Source organism: Vespula pensylvanica, chromosome 18 (genome assembly GCF_014466175.1).
Source record: "Vespula pensylvanica isolate Volc-1 chromosome 18, ASM1446617v1, whole genome shotgun sequence".
NCBI classification, from domain to species: Eukaryota; Metazoa; Arthropoda; class Insecta; order Hymenoptera; family Vespidae; genus Vespula; species Vespula pensylvanica.
The window spans coordinates 1,547,166-1,563,184 of NC_057702.1; the positions used below are offsets into that span (position 1 = coordinate 1,547,166).

Below are 16,019 nucleotides of genomic sequence, written 5' to 3' on the forward strand. Positions count from 1 at the left end.
GAGAGAGAGAGAGAGAGAGAGAATGATATCAATTACCTCTACACTGTGTGAATAAATTGAAAGAGAAGGAGATATCCGCGTATGAAGGCTTCCACTCAGCAAGGACCTTCTTTCACGGATTGCCATAGGCAAGTTTTCCGTTTTTATTGTTTCTTTTAAAACATTTTCATTGCTGAATCGAAATACCATATCATTAGTTAAGGCATCCAAGAGAGATCTAGATACTAAGGCTTTAATAATATATAATTTAATTCTATAGAAAAAGAGACACTATTTCGAAAAAAGATCCCTATTATTCAAACGTTCGGTGATAAAGTACCTTTAAGGTTAACTAACGTTAACTTTAAGTACTTTTACATTAACGAGAAGGTGCAATATTAGAAAAAACATATCTGTATTTTCATCAATTTACTTTCCTTATCGAAGGTGTCCCAAATTCGAGTCACGTTCATTTAGATATCACTTAAAATTAGACGTATGTACGATGTCTCTATATATGTATGTATATACATGTTAAATATTATATATAAGATGATATATATATATATATATCATATTAGCCGATAAACTCGTGTGGGAAACTGCGTAATAAAATATTTCTTCGTTAAACGAAAATAAAAATTATATATATTTCGTTTGAAAAGGTCAATTTTGTTTTATATCTACGTTAATAAAATTCAATTATTATCAAAATTAAAAAAAAAAAAAATATGAATTAGAAAAAAATCAGTTAAATTTTTTTCCAATATATTTCGTATACGTATTTCTCGATCATGTTTATTTAATTATTTATTTCTTGATTTAATTATTTATTCGATACAAATTTAATTATTGATTTCAAGTTTCACGAACGAGTTGAAGGCAAGTTCGTATCTACTCGACAATATTCAGTGACGTATTATGAGGAACAATTAAATCAATTACTAGCACGACTGCGATTGAAACACTAAATTTTGGTGTATTTTCATCGTAATAAGGAGGCCGTGTTACGGGTTTTCAAATCTTATTTCTAATAACGTTACTCCTATCACATTGCCTTATTATCTCGATTAATCAAATCCCAAAACATTTATTTATACATTATATCCTGCTTTATAATTAATCCGAACTTACAAAATTTTTAATTATAAAAAGTACAGAATTATATTATTATTACAACTTTTGACTCGTCGCGGCCTTTATAATCGTCATGAGTGCTTTGAGTTTACAGTGCCTGAATGTAACAATTTTTAAATAACCGTTGTAACGCGAAACTTATAACGTATGTGTAACTTTAAACTCAAAAAATGATGTATTTAATCTTAACAAACAAAAAAAAAAGATAAAAAATGAAAAAGTATATACATGTAACGTGAATACATCCAAGATGAATGGATGAATACGAGCTGGCCTCTCAAAATAAAATGAACAAAACAAAACAAAACAAAACAAAACAAAAAAAATAAAATAAAATAATGTTTGAAATAGCTGGTAGTTAATGTCATTTCAAGATATTTATTGCAATGAGATCAGACGAATCTTACGATCACTCTGACATATCTAAGAGAAAATAAAAGCAAGATAAATGGATTATTTGTTTAGAAATAGTACCGTTGATTCCGTGTCTTCTAAATACTTTGAAGAACTACAAAAAATGATAATAAAAAATGATAATAAAAAATAATGATAAAAAATAATAACAAAAAATAATAACAAAAAATAATAACAAGAAATAATAATAAAAAATAAAAAAAAATGAAATAAAATGAAAATATACGAAAACAAGTCGAAAAAAAAATAATGAAAGAAAGATTCTACTTCTGTTGGAGTCAAAAAGAAATTTGTAATAAATTTATATATGTACGTATTATATCATGTATGAACGTGATTTCGATGTGATGTACGATCACGATGATCATTAACGTTAGTTAGAAAGTCGTTCTTTCTTTTCTCTTCAATTTTTATTTATTTGCAAAGAAGCTTACTTTCAATTTGATGAGAGCATACTAATTGGTATTTAGGGATCAAGAGCTGAAAGCATACGTTTTCGTTTCGTCGTTAGCGATAACAAACAAGCAAACAAAAAACAAATAAATAAATAATATGACGAATGTTCGAGATCGAACGATGCATATCATATATTATTATGAAGTTATCCGTAGCTTCTCTTTTATCTCTTGTAAATATAATATACATATATATATACATATAAATATATATACACACACTATGATATCGAGACACGTTATGTCGTAAATACGCGTGTGGATGAGATATGCGAAACTAAGGATACGAGAAGAAATAATGAGATGAAAGAGAAATAAAAAAATTAATAATTAATTAAAAGATTTCGCGTACTACATACTTTGCCTACTTGTATAAATATAGTTCGAGCGTATAATATTTTCATGGGTATTCATGGAAAAACTAAAAAATGCACGACTTTTTTTTAACAGCTTGTTAATTTTTAAATTCTAATAATGTTTAAATCTCTTTAAAAATATATACTTGTTGAATTCCTTCGAGATTTTTGTTCCCTCATTTGTTACTTTCGAGTATATTGATAAATTGTTTGTTTATTAATCCGTCTTCAGCTGAAGACAATCTAATGAATAATTTCATTCGATTTTTCAAATTTTTATTAAAAGAAAAAAAAACGAAAGAAAAAGAGAATACGTCGGAGTTCAATCGGACAAACGCGTACCTATATAATCCGTATAAAAAAAGAAAACAACTGTACGTACATACTTTAATAAAAAAAAAAATCGAACAGGCATTCCAAGATTATCGTAGACGTAGTAATTGAAAAAAAAAAAGAAAGAAAAAAGAAGTACACGTTCGTATTCACTCTCCCTTATAATGTTACATTCGACGTGTCCATGTAATAAACACAACAAACAGATCGAATACTGAACATATACAATGAGAAAGATATACACTGAGAAAGACGTAAACAAATTAACATAAAACAAGATGCATACACATGAACACACACAGACAACGACACACGACAAAGACATGTATGTATGTATATTTAAGAAAACCAAATGTCGAATTGCGCATGTAATTGAAATTTATGGCACTGTAATGTTGTTGCATCGGTTATTAAAAATGTCATTGTTACCGAAGAATATAACGTCTTGATAATAATTATCATCCCTTTTATACCCTATATATACTTTTTTCATTATAACAATTAAGAAAAATATTTGAAGATCTTACTCAAAACTTACGACGAGCCTAATCTCGAGAGAACACGCGTTCGTTTTTAATAATAATTGAAAGAATTCGTAGATATCGATTTCGAACGACAAAAATGGCGAATGAATAAAAGGTTTAGAAGGGTTTAAATCCTTCAAATTTTGTCCTGGTGGCACGCGTCGTTAGGAATTCGGGCCTAATGAAAAAGAAGGTAGAAATAAGATGGAAGAAGAAAGGGAGAGAGAGAGAAAAGATGGATAAAGAATGAACTATCCGCGGGGCCCAGTGTCAACCTAAACCCATCAAAATGTAATAATATTTATATTAGGGCGCGGCTAAGAGGGTAGAGACGTTTGTACAGGGGGAGCGAACGCTTCAAGGGTGTCCCTTCGACTGGGTGTCCTGGAAACTCCCTAGTACACAATACACGAGAAAACGACTCTCTTTCTCCCTCTTTTTTCCTTCCTTCACATTACGATATCGATCTCACATGCAATCAGATCGAAAGTGTCGATAGGCTAACGTAATTCGTATCGTAGATGATTAACAACCCTCTCGAGGGCATTTTTGACATTAGAATAAAAACGAAAAAAAAAAAAGAACTGCCAAAAGTTTTTGATGAATTCTGATAATACTAGAAAAATTAGACAGACTTTCTTTAGCACTTTTTTTGGGTAACTAAAGATTTATTCACATGTCGCATTAACGATATCTAAAATCAACTAGAAATGAGGATACCTGTTATCTTCACGCTAGAAGAGGCGTTAATCCTAAAATCCGATTATACGGCTCATCGATCTTCAACAACAGAGCGAGGACACCCCATAGTGTTCAATCAATGTGTTTCTTTCGCTATCGAGGATACCCTTCGTTTTGCTCGTCTTTTTCACAATTCTCAACCCCTATCCTTTTTCCCTATGCCGGGTTCCACTCGACTTTTAAAGCCTGGACTCTTGAAAACGTGAACCTAATTCTCGTGAGTTCGTTTCGTTTCTTTTGGTGGAAAACTTGTCATATAAACTGTCACTTCGAATCACGTGAAGGAAAGAGAGTCTTGGGAAAAGGGAATGTTGTCAATTAATCGTGCCTGGCCAATCTCGAAGGGGTCGAAAACCCAGCTGGCTGATAAGGAATACGAAAAGGGAGAGGAAGAAAGAGCAGACGTTAGGACCTAATTGAGTTCTGTACCTTGGACCACCTCCGGCGTCGTACCGTTGCAATGTCCGGCATCTCGTGAATCCGATTTGTCGGCTCGTTTCCTCCTTAGATCAGGTTCCTTTTTCCTAAGAAATTCTTATCTTACAACCTTACAAAAAATAATCCACCTGAAACAAGAATGAATTAACACAAAAAAAAAAGAAAATAAATCAGTCAGCTTTTTTGATCGTTTAGATAGAATATTTTTGCATGAGAAATTTGTATAGTTCACAGGAATATTTTGCACCCTTCACATAAATTTTTTCCTGCTATTAGTTGACAACCCTAGGAAAGATATAACTTATGCATGTCCTTTAGGATATATCGATTCATCGAAAAAAGATGGATCAGAAATGTTGAAAGGTATAAACGTAAGATCCGTTTTATCCTGCGAACATACATACACGCGTACATGTAACACCGATAATGTCCGTCCGTCTATCGCATGATTTATCAAACACGAGGTTATCGATGTATATGTGTATGTATGTCTGTCTGTCTGTCTCTCGAAACGGTAGCTCGGTTTGGCGTGACAAATTGTCGCGGTACATAAGAAGGGTGAGCAAGGCCTAGAAACGCGTTCCTCTCCACGCCTACATCTGTTTTCGCGTTAATACCTTGTATAACTCTTATGGCCTAGAGATAGGGGAAAGGAAAGACTGCTCTGTCCATACTGCTTGCGTAAGGGTGAGAAGGAAATAAGGGATCGTACGATGATAGCAAGTGTGAGGGTGGGATGAGGAAAAAAAAGATACATCGAAACCGATTCGTCTGGTATTTGCTATAAATAAGAAAAAGAGATAGAAAGAATAAGCGAGCAAAGAATTTTTTTCATTTAACTATATACGAAAAAATTTGTAATTTACGTAAAATCGTAATGATTAATATTATTCGCGAAATTCATCAATAATTTATAAATTTGACAATCTTCAGTGCGTTTTTTAAAGAAATTACTTTTTGATAATATTATCTAGCCTATTTATTTGTTTAAGTACGATTAACAACTTATAATGTAACTAGTACAATGTTTAGATAAAATTAGGAAAAAAGAAAAGGAGCTATTTAGAAACGCACTGAAATATCAGCCCCGATAGCACTTGCGAAATTTTTAGATCTCGATAGATCGCAAGTAATACCGACTCGGATCTCACCGCGTGAAGGTTGCTGCAAGTGGAGATCCACGGGCTAATGTAACATATTTTATTAATCACGTTTAATGAATCACCTTCTTCCGACCCGGTCAAAGTCGATCGAGGGTGCATCAATCGTGACCTTATCCTATCCTGCCCGAGAAAAAGCATGGACTTATTATTAACTTTCTTATTAAAAAGTGAAATATTAATTCTAAATAATTACTATCATTATTACATATAATTTGCACATTCCGAAAATGTACAAAGAATATATATTTTTTATAATCATTCTACACAATGTTATATTCACTACGAATATATCTTACTACGTTAACACACACACATGCATGCATATATATATATATATTTATTTACTTATTTACTTAGTTACTTATTTACTTATTTACTTATTTCAAAACTAAATATATTATGACTAAAATATTTCCAATCATTCTTACTACAATAATATATCAATAATGCAAAGTACAAATTACATTATTAATACATTTAAAAAAATGAAGTTTTAAAAGTTAAATAAAATAATTGAAAGGGGAATGCAGAATAAAAATTGGAAATATAGGAAAAATATTATCCACGCTTATTAAACTAAAATAATTTCTAAACGGAAGATTAATCGACCGATCCGCAATTGTTGTCTTAAATTAATCTTAAAACTACAATTCTTAATAGTACTATTAAAATAAGCGTGTTAAAGCATAAAAAAAAATAAAGCATAAAAATCCCAACATGCATCATGCAATTAATATGCAGTAAAAATAAAATATATTAAAACAATAAATACTTATTAATATATTTAACCAATCTAAAATTATCTATGCACTATATAAAATTACTCTCGATTAGTTTTTTTATTAACGTATAAATCCTTAAATCTTATATTACTCTATTTACTCTAATTTACATAACTATGGTTGCAATTTTGATTATGTAACATCTGAAAAATTAGAAAATAAAATAAATACAACAAATCATAGAAGCAAACAGAACAAAACTGCATTAATATACAAAATAATTCTGTGCTTGTCGATATTATGGATATAAAAAGTAAACCAGATCAATACAACATTAATTGCAATCGTACACCTGAAACATAAATTTATGCATAATTAAATATTTTATTCATAGATATCACTGCAGTGATAAATATTGGATTTATTACTATAGCAATGAATTTGAATAATTGTAATTTTAATAATGTTATGATAATAAATAATTCAATTCCAAATATCTAAACAATTTCTAAAGTTCAATACATTTTTTAAATCTTTAGAACATCTCAAAAATATATGAAAGCATATATATTTTTTCTAGAAAACAACTATAAAAGTAACTATATATTATATTTTGAATATTATATGTTTTTATCTTCAGAAACGCATAAATATACATCTAGTATTTTAAAAAGTAGCTACTTTAGAATGATTAAAAATCCAACGATGATCACCTGTAATAAAAAGAGAGATATATTAATCACAGAATATTATTATAATTCAATAACATGTAATAAAAAAATATAAAAGCATGCAATATAACACGTTCGTTTGACGTATCAGTACATGGATGCACTTTCTCTAATCAATTCTCTAATCTATTCCTACTAATTTCTATGTCAAGTGATAATCAAAAGATAAAATAATTATAAATAAATGACTCTACGTTTTAATATAATTACTATTTAAATATAAATAATATTTATAAAATATCAAATATTAAATTATGAAAAAAGTTAAAATATGTGAGAACATAACAATTATAAATATCTAATAATAAAATATATATATATATATATGAAATATTTTCTTCGCGTTAAAATAACAGATAATATTCAATCAAAATTAAAAATAAAAAACAAAAATAAAAAGGCAAGAAAAAAGAAAATAATAATAATAATAATTACTAAAATATAAATATTTTCTATTCTAAAAATTCGTGCATCCGATGTACCATAGAGATATGGAATGATCTATCATCTCCATTTGAAATAACTATAATTAGTGACGAGCATAATATTGCAACAATATAATTAAATATAAAATAATGAGACTACGAATCAATTTCAAAGGTTACACGACGTACTAATAACCTTTGAAAAAAATAACTCATAGTCTCTATACCCGCCCTTTTGAGCCACGATTTGTGGAGGCCTCTTCGGCATATAGCCTCTTCTTTGCTTCATGCCCTAACCACTGCAAAGGCATTCCCTAAATGCAATGCACGTTAAAAAAATAATAATAAATAAATAAATAAATAAATAAATAAAAATAAAAGGTTATTATACATAATGAACTATCCTAGCCTGTGGACGATCAATGGATCAAAAAAATCTATCGATCGTGCTCATCTACACAAGCACATTTACTCGAATGCCTCAGCAGATTATCGATCTAATCGTTGAACCTATTACCAACACTTTGCATCAGAAACATTAGTATCGAACAAAAGTAAAAAAATCTATAATGTGTACACCTTATGATCTTTTACTTGATCACTTGTACTTCGTTAATTTTACTAGTTTTACTTTGCTATAGTTATATAATAAATTACATATTCTAGAAAGCATGAAAGTGCAAAGTGTTAATATACTTAATACTAAATATCCAACATGTTCAAAAATCTTTGCTAATTCGAAAGAAAAAATTAGTCCGCTAATAAATGCAAAGATTATTAAACTGTTTGATATGTATATGTATCTCAATACAGAGCGTCAGCAAAATATAGGGAAAATAAAAAACAAAAATCTTCGATAATTCAAAAATTTGCTGAAACTTCGCATAATATCCGGAGACGAAACTGAGCGATAACAAACTCTGCTTCTTAGCCGGGCCTACCTACTTAAAATTAAATGCTCATTCACGCTGAAAAGTATGCTACCTGCCTACCTAATTTCCTATATTTAAAAAAATAGCAAAAAACATTCGTTCCAACACACACACTCCACGGTTCTCTCACATACCGCCAGGGTGCAAAAAGCCTACACTAGAGAGTATGCCCCGGGGCACCTCCGACACCCTAGCTCAAACGCGTATTTTTTCTAATATATTAGGAATACGTACCAATTGCTGTAATCGACTGTCAAGGCTAATGATTATTGCGTAAATAACTACAAGCAAAAGATACTAATACATACTAGTATATACACATACTAGTAATATATGAGTATTTCAGTTTCCATGAAAATGTGATAACTACCATACAAACGATATTAATAACAATGATGATGATAATAGTAATAATGATAATAATAATAATAATATATATATATATTTGGATACGTGTATCAGTTTAAATATTATCGCGAAACGATGTACAATGCGTCACCTAACGCGCGCACACAGATGCAAGGTACACCGTGCGCAATCACTAAGCAATGACAGTCGCCAATAAAGGGAGGTCTTACAATTAAACCCATACCAACTGTTTCTCACCCATACGAGTAACACCTGGGCACGTGCATAGATGAGAACGCAGAAAGCATAGGGGGGAGAAACGGGAATTAGTATATTAACTGCTGAAAATCCTTAACTAAAAATGATTAACTTATTGTCTAGGGCCTAAACGGTCTATGACTCTACAAGTCTCTTTGTTTTTTTTTAGATATTACTCTACTCTACTTTCTTTTTCTTTCAAAAACACAATGACTCTATCTCTGAGACCATCACTGAGACTTATTATCTTTCATCAAGAAAATTGAATAAATATTTCGTTAAATTTTCATGTCTTAATAATCAAAAAAAACCTCGGACGATTCCTTTCAACAAGTAGCTATTCTAATAAATAAACAAGGTCATGATTCATTACTTGTTTACTAGAATCTATCCGTCGCGCGGGATTTGCCTTCTTGTTTACGTTTTGATACAAAGGTCGAGGTAGATTACTAAATAGATTAATGCAAGTATGAAGCAATGCATGTAACTTAGCATTGCATGCTTTTCTTGTTACGAAATCGGGTAATTGAATGCCCGATTTCACCACTAATATCGCAGGCAAATACAAAGAGAAAAAAGTGCTAATTGCACTATTAATTAAACGATTTAAACCGATGAAACAAGAAGACCCTAGCCTGAGCTAATAAATAAACGTGTACAATAGAGAAACAATGAAAAATATATACACTATTAACATTGTACTATCCATGAGTATAATTTCGGATGGGAATTATACTCACGTGCTCGTCATTAATTTATTTAAATAATTACAACCAGTAACTCGTGTCGATTCGGACCTTTCATCCTCGACATGATTGAGTACTGGAGGGACTTAAATGTTTTTTCACTTATTACTTAAGAAGTTCTGCGATGGCTCCAAAATACTCCTTCATATCGTAGGTCAAAATTGAGAAAGGTTGATATCTAGTAGGTTGAAAATTATTGAGGAAGATTGATCCGCAACAAGTTGAAAGTGAGGTAGACTGATCTTGTTATAGGTTGAAGTTGTAAATGGGGACCGTATCTTCTGTGATGCACTGACTCTAATACTCTAATTATATCAATTACAAAACGAACACTGAATTTAATTCGCGCGTCTCTATTATTCAAATGTAAGTAGTCTCTCTATGCAATTATCAATAAAAAAAAGAAAACTTTGTACGAACAAACACTGACTCTATAGCCTACTGCTTTGCGCGCAGTCAACTCAAGTATATATGTTCCTAAAAATCACTTTTTATCACGAACGCGAATTAATTTAAATTACAACAAACACTGCTTCTAATTTAAGGTTTTATTATTTATATTTTAACGAGACAACACTTGATTAATTCATTGCTTCAGGGACGATTGCAATAATAGTCTAAAAAAAAAAAAAGCAGAATTTTAGTATCGTCGTTAATAAAAAGATCGTGAAATTATTGAGAAAATGTTCAATTAAATAATTTACTTACTTAATGTCTTTGTTGAACTTTGCCTGATGAGCATCCTGCCCAAGGACAAATAAAAATGATTCTTCTTTCATTCAAGCTAAAAGATGATACAAAAGCGAACCTATTAGTACCATTATTACAATAAAAAATTGTAAAAATTATTGACGAGATGTTAAAAAAAGAAGAGATTTACGTACTAGAGCCACCAATGATCCTTGCCAGATGATGATTGGTTCAAGATGATGATGAATAATCCATGAACACAAACGTGAGTCTACTTCCCAAATTTCGATTAACTCTAATTTGACTTAATCGACTTATTTAGCTACAAAAAAAGAGTAATAAATGCATTATGAGCACACACCGATGCTACGATTGCTCTGGACGCAGTCACGAATGACAAAAATTGTGAAAAACTAGAACGTATAAAAAATTATAAAACAAAAAATACATTGATAAACTACATCACGTTCTTGTAAATTATTACTAAAAGACATTAAACACATGAAAGAATATATCATTCGATCACATTGATCATAATTGGCACTTAATTGCGTGCAAATGAAGTAATTAAAAGTTAATTAAACCCTGAGATGTACCAGAGCGAGCGGCCATTAGCTTTCAGTAGTGCTTGTTTTGTTTTTTAAATTACACTTCAAGCAACACTGATTACCACGTCCCACCACTAGGAGGAAGCTGTATAGGAGACCTAACTATTACTGAAAATGTGTGTTTAAAATAAATTAAGAAATGCACTTGTAGATCACCAAGAATAACCTAACCAATTTCTATGCGTTTCGACGTGACAATAAATCTGCCAGAATATTAAACGAATAACGCTGAATCATTGAAAAGATGAAAAATTAAAACATTAAACAATAAAATACGTATCTTAAAAAAGATTATCCGGCGATTTTCTAGCTGTACAGCAACGACGGAAGATTCTAGAAAACTAAAGACGACTCCTCGTACGCTACGAGTATAATCATAAAGGTTTTTGTGTCGGCTAAGGAAATGGTTGGAAATTCTTGGAAATGACAGCCGAATGTTTATTTCCATGTGAATACGCAGCTTCTCTCCCTCTCTCTCTCTCTCTCTCTCTCACTCACTCTCCCTCCTTCTCCCACTCTCTCATTCTCTCACTCTTTCTCTCCCTCTCTCTTTCTGTTACATCCTTAAAATGAGATAGACTTACTTGAAGTAAACAGGAGGAACAGCTATTGCAGAAAAAGCTTTTGTATCCTCTGCGCGTTTTTATCGTGTTATACGTGTCATACCTATTTGGACTTGTCTCGACTCGTACAATTCTTAAAAGCTGAAAAACAATGTTTTTATTAGCAGAGTGTAAAATAAATGTATATAATACGCGTGTGTACGATTGATAGTGACCAACGTATAACAATCAGATACATGATACGTGAATATGACGGATGATGTGTATCTATATATACATGATGTTTGTGCCACACGGGATAGATATACGACGCGTGTGTTTATACGTTATACGGATATACGTATGTATATGTATGTATATATATATGGATGTATTAATTGGGATAAGTGTATATCTGAAAATGTAAAAAAATATAGAAATCAATAGATGACTATTAATTAATAAGGTATACACGTATGTATGCGAAAATATGGGCGTATCGCATATGTGCATAAGTGTATATCTGGAAATCGAAAGAAAAGTATAAAAATCGATAGATGACTATTAATTATTGACGGATATGCGTATGCATATGTACGTACGTTTATGAGCGTATCGTATATGTGTATAAGTGTATATCTGAAAATCGAGGAAAGTATAAGAATCGATAAATGACTATTAATTAGTACGGATATACGTATGCGTACGTGACGAGCGTATCGATATGTGTGTAAGTGTATATCTGAAAACCAAGAAAAATACACAAATCGATATATGACTATTAATTAGCAACGGATATACGAATGTATATGGATATACGAATGTATATGTATATACGTATGCGAGCGTATCGTATCGTATATGTGTATAACCCTATATCTGAAAATCGAAAAAATATAAAAATCGATGGATGACTATTATAATTGATGAGAGATCGTTAATAATAATTAATAATCATTAGAAGCAAAAGGAAGTATCGAAATCATAGAAACGAAGCTGAAAGCTTCCAAAAAAAAAAAACCAAAAAATTTACGTCGTGGCAGTCAAAGGGTACGCCAAGGCCCAAAATTTTATTTTTGCGAATATTTTTTTAACGAGACGATATTTCCACTCGCGGATAATAGATGCTAGAAAACTCGTTTCGCGGAATCGATTGATGTATAGGAGAAGGGTGTGCGTTAGAACAAATATTCTAATTACCTGAAATTACGAGGATGACGACAGACCACGTTGTCCCTCGGAAGGAAATCACTTGAAATGATTCTTTCGATGGCACGGAACGTATGTGAACCCCTTTTTCACTATATTACTAGATCAAGAAAGGAATTTTTCCTAGTGTTATTTTCAAATAAAATATAATATCAAATCTAACGTTATGTTAGTTATGATAAACTTTATTAATTGGGATCGTACAAGTTCATAACTTTTGATTAATTAAATAATTAATTAAAATATAATTATTCGTCGCACGTACGCAGCTTCTTGTTACACACACATACATATATCCGTCAATTATCTTTCACAACGTGTGTCAAGTGACATATAATTAATAATTCGTGATATACAATTAACAACAATCTAATAAAAAAATTCCTTCGTAATTCATGTAACGTGTCTCGTAAAAAATATTGCAAAAACTGTTCTCTGTACGTATAAATGCTCGATCGTTTGCTTTATAATTAAAACAAATTAATACGATTCGATAATAATCGAGAATAATTTGAAACGTTCGGTAGGTTCGTAGAAGAATACGCGGCAAAAGCGATAAATTTGAATGCGTAATTGGAAGAAATGAGAATTCCTATAACGTAAGCCTTCGCGTACATTCGATTTATAGGTATATTTGAAACTTACTAGCCTAAATAACTTCCAAGCTACTACAAAAACGACTTTTTTGTTTCAAAAATTTGTAATATTTTTCTACATTCTTTTACATTTTTTACATTTTTTACATTTTTTACTACACATTTATAGTTTTTCACAATAAACAAGAATTAACAAACACACATGTAGGAAACGTTATGATTCTAGCAAAATTTTGAACAGAATTATTACTAAATTTCACTTCTAATAATGATCGCATATTACATTATAAAATAATTTCTGTCATATCTCGAATAAAAATCAATTTTTTAACGTACATATCGCATAATAATGATCAACCAACCATTATGATGGAAATTATTTAACAATGAAAAATATTCCACTACTATCACGACAGATCATCGTTCGTAACAATTGAAAAGACAATATCTACTTAAGAGAAGAGACAATGACATTAGAAAAAACAAGAATAAAATCTGAAGTTGCACACGTTCAAGTGTCTTTTTGAATCGACGTGTTCTATCTACCGTCAGTCGGACTTGGAATATAGGATAGCCACCCTCGAACAAGCCGTGAGAGGGTGTAGACGAAAGAGGGATGAACGAAAGTATAAGAGAAGAGTAGAGAGCTACGGTAGCGACGATGACTATGCCACGATGGTGGGCATAGTGGTCGAGGTTTGGGGGGGCTTGTAACAAACGTGGATCGTGTAAGGGGTCGAAAAGATAAAATGAGATCGTGTCTCTGGTCTAGCCGGTGAGGGTGAAAGACAGAGGAGAAAAGAAATTGGTACATCGTCTTGGAAAAATGAGCCGGTGAAACGACGAAATCGTCCCTTGAAATAACACGCACACATGGATACATCGTATCTCTTCTCATCAGGTATTCTTTTCCTCTATCTGTTTTCATATCTGAAATATAAATAATACTGAGTCAGTCGATAAGCAATGTTTTAATTTTCAGTATAAAGCATGTAGTACATAGTATACTATGACCGATAAATAATGTTCGAATTTGTAATATTTGTTACGTGTAAATATTTTCTTTTTCTTTCATTAATAACGTACTAACAATTATTTAGATAAAAAATACTTGACGCTTTTTTGGCAATATAAGATGAATATCAAAGCCAAGCAGGAATGTTACTTTTTTCTTCATTTTCTTGGGCATGTACTCTAGTCGAGAATTTTACTAAAAAGAGGTCGAGTGAAACTCGAACGAATTCTCGTATTTTCAAAGCTTCATGAAAATAATCGAGCGTAAACGAACTCGTTCAATGTTCATACACCCAAATAATATAAATATGTGAAGCTTCGTGGTAACTGAAAAGGTAGAGCAATTGTAGAATGTGAAAATTGCGAGGGTTGAGATAGAATGCACTCTTCCAGAATGAAAGCGATGCAAAAGAGAACAAAAGAGAGAGAGAGAGAGAGAGAGAGAGAGAGAGAGAGAGAGAGAGAGAACATTTTCAAACAAAAGCTGATGCTCGAGTACTCGCTCGTAGCATTGTTGCCCTTTACCCTTCGCAAAGCTCTCCTCCTACGTGCGATCTCTCCCTCTCTTTCTCTCTCCCTTTCTCTTTCTACTCACTCATAGTGCAAAAGGGTTGACAACTCTCGAAGGAACAGGAAACGCTTTAACCCGCGAACCGGATGTGCGCTCGTTAAATGCTTCCTGAACGATTTGCATCCAGGTAATTTCTCGTTGTTTCCATACTTGGCTTCGTCTTGCGAGACTAATAAACGAACCATGCCAAATTATTACAAACAGCCCTGTGAATATATTACACAAATTATTATCATCATTATTATTATTAGTACTATTAAGGAGAACTTTCAGTAAAAGACGTCTTAACATTTTCATTCAATTAACTTAAAAATTAACAAGCAGGTATATATATATATATAATGCTTCTTAAGATTCATCAATTTAATTAGTTCCGAACGTAGGATTGATTCTTCTATGTATTCGAGTTTCCTTCGTATTTATTTCAATAATAAGGATATAAATTTTTTAAGAGGGATTTTTTCTCGAACATCTCGAAGATTTAAACATAATTGTAGATACGCCCACGAGCTTTGGAGCTTTCCCTTCTTATGAATAACGTAAGGCGATTTACCGATATATAGAGCAACAAAGTCGTAGCAAACGTCATCATCTCGAGATGGTTACTTTTACTATCTTTATCTTTTTCTCTGTCTCTCTCTCCCTCTCTTTCTCCCGCTCGCTTTCCCGCTCGCTCTCCCGCTCGCTCTCCCTTTCTCTCTCCCTTTCTCTCTCCCTTTCTCTCTCCCTTTCTCTCTCCCTTTCTCTCTCCCTTTCTCTCTCCCGCTCGCTCTCCCGCTCGCTCTCCCTTTCTCTCTCCCCCTCCCTCTCCCTCTCATTGAAACATCCCCTAAAGTATATTTCCCCTTCCTACAATTCACCTCCCTTCTCTTTCTTGTCTTTCTCTCAACTACCAGGAAGATGATGAGGTTTACCATGGGGTACCATGTTGCGCTACGGCTATCAGCCCGGTCATAAAATGGCATTAGCGTTTCCCCCATATGCTTGTGGATCTCTCCACACGTTAGAATTTATATGAAGAATTATACAAAGAAAAAAGTAAAGAATGTTACGTTACTACGTTGTTTAACTTTACTCTCTCTTTTCA

General features: G+C 31.9%; 1 protein-coding gene and 2 long non-coding RNA genes across 7 annotated transcripts in view; 1 reads left to right on the forward strand and 2 right to left on the reverse strand.

Moving 5' to 3' along the window:
- The window catches only part of LOC122635523 (choline O-acetyltransferase), a 56,367-nt gene that overhangs the window by 4,480 nt on the left and 35,868 nt on the right, over nt 1–16,019 (forward strand). The window contains exon 1 of one of the 3 annotated variants that reach the window (XM_043825837.1): nt 36–128. The exons of the other annotated variants lie outside the window; for them this stretch is intronic. The gene's annotated coding sequence lies outside the window, so the exon portion shown is untranslated. Of the gene's footprint in view, nt 1–35; nt 129–16,019 lie in introns of those variants that run through there. 3 annotated transcript variants of the gene reach the window in all.
- On the reverse strand, nt 10,280–11,148 carry LOC122635535. The gene is made up of 3 exons (XR_006328703.1): nt 10,587–11,148; nt 10,411–10,486; nt 10,280–10,319 (listed from the first exon to the last, which is right to left on the reverse strand). It is a non-coding gene; the product is annotated as an uncharacterized LOC122635535 (long non-coding RNA).
- LOC122635531 overlaps nt 13,602–16,019 on the reverse strand; it is a 9,906-nt gene continuing 7,488 nt past the window's right edge. Inside the window, exons 9-11 of one of the 3 annotated variants that reach the window (XR_006328697.1) lie at nt 14,957–15,138; nt 14,464–14,688; nt 13,602–14,277 (exon numbers count right to left, since the gene is read on the reverse strand). This is a non-coding gene — a long non-coding RNA (uncharacterized LOC122635531). Of the gene's footprint in view, nt 14,278–14,437; nt 14,689–14,956; nt 15,139–16,019 lie in introns of all 3 variants that reach the window. The other 2 variants (XR_006328696.1, XR_006328695.1) reach the window with 2 other exon arrangements.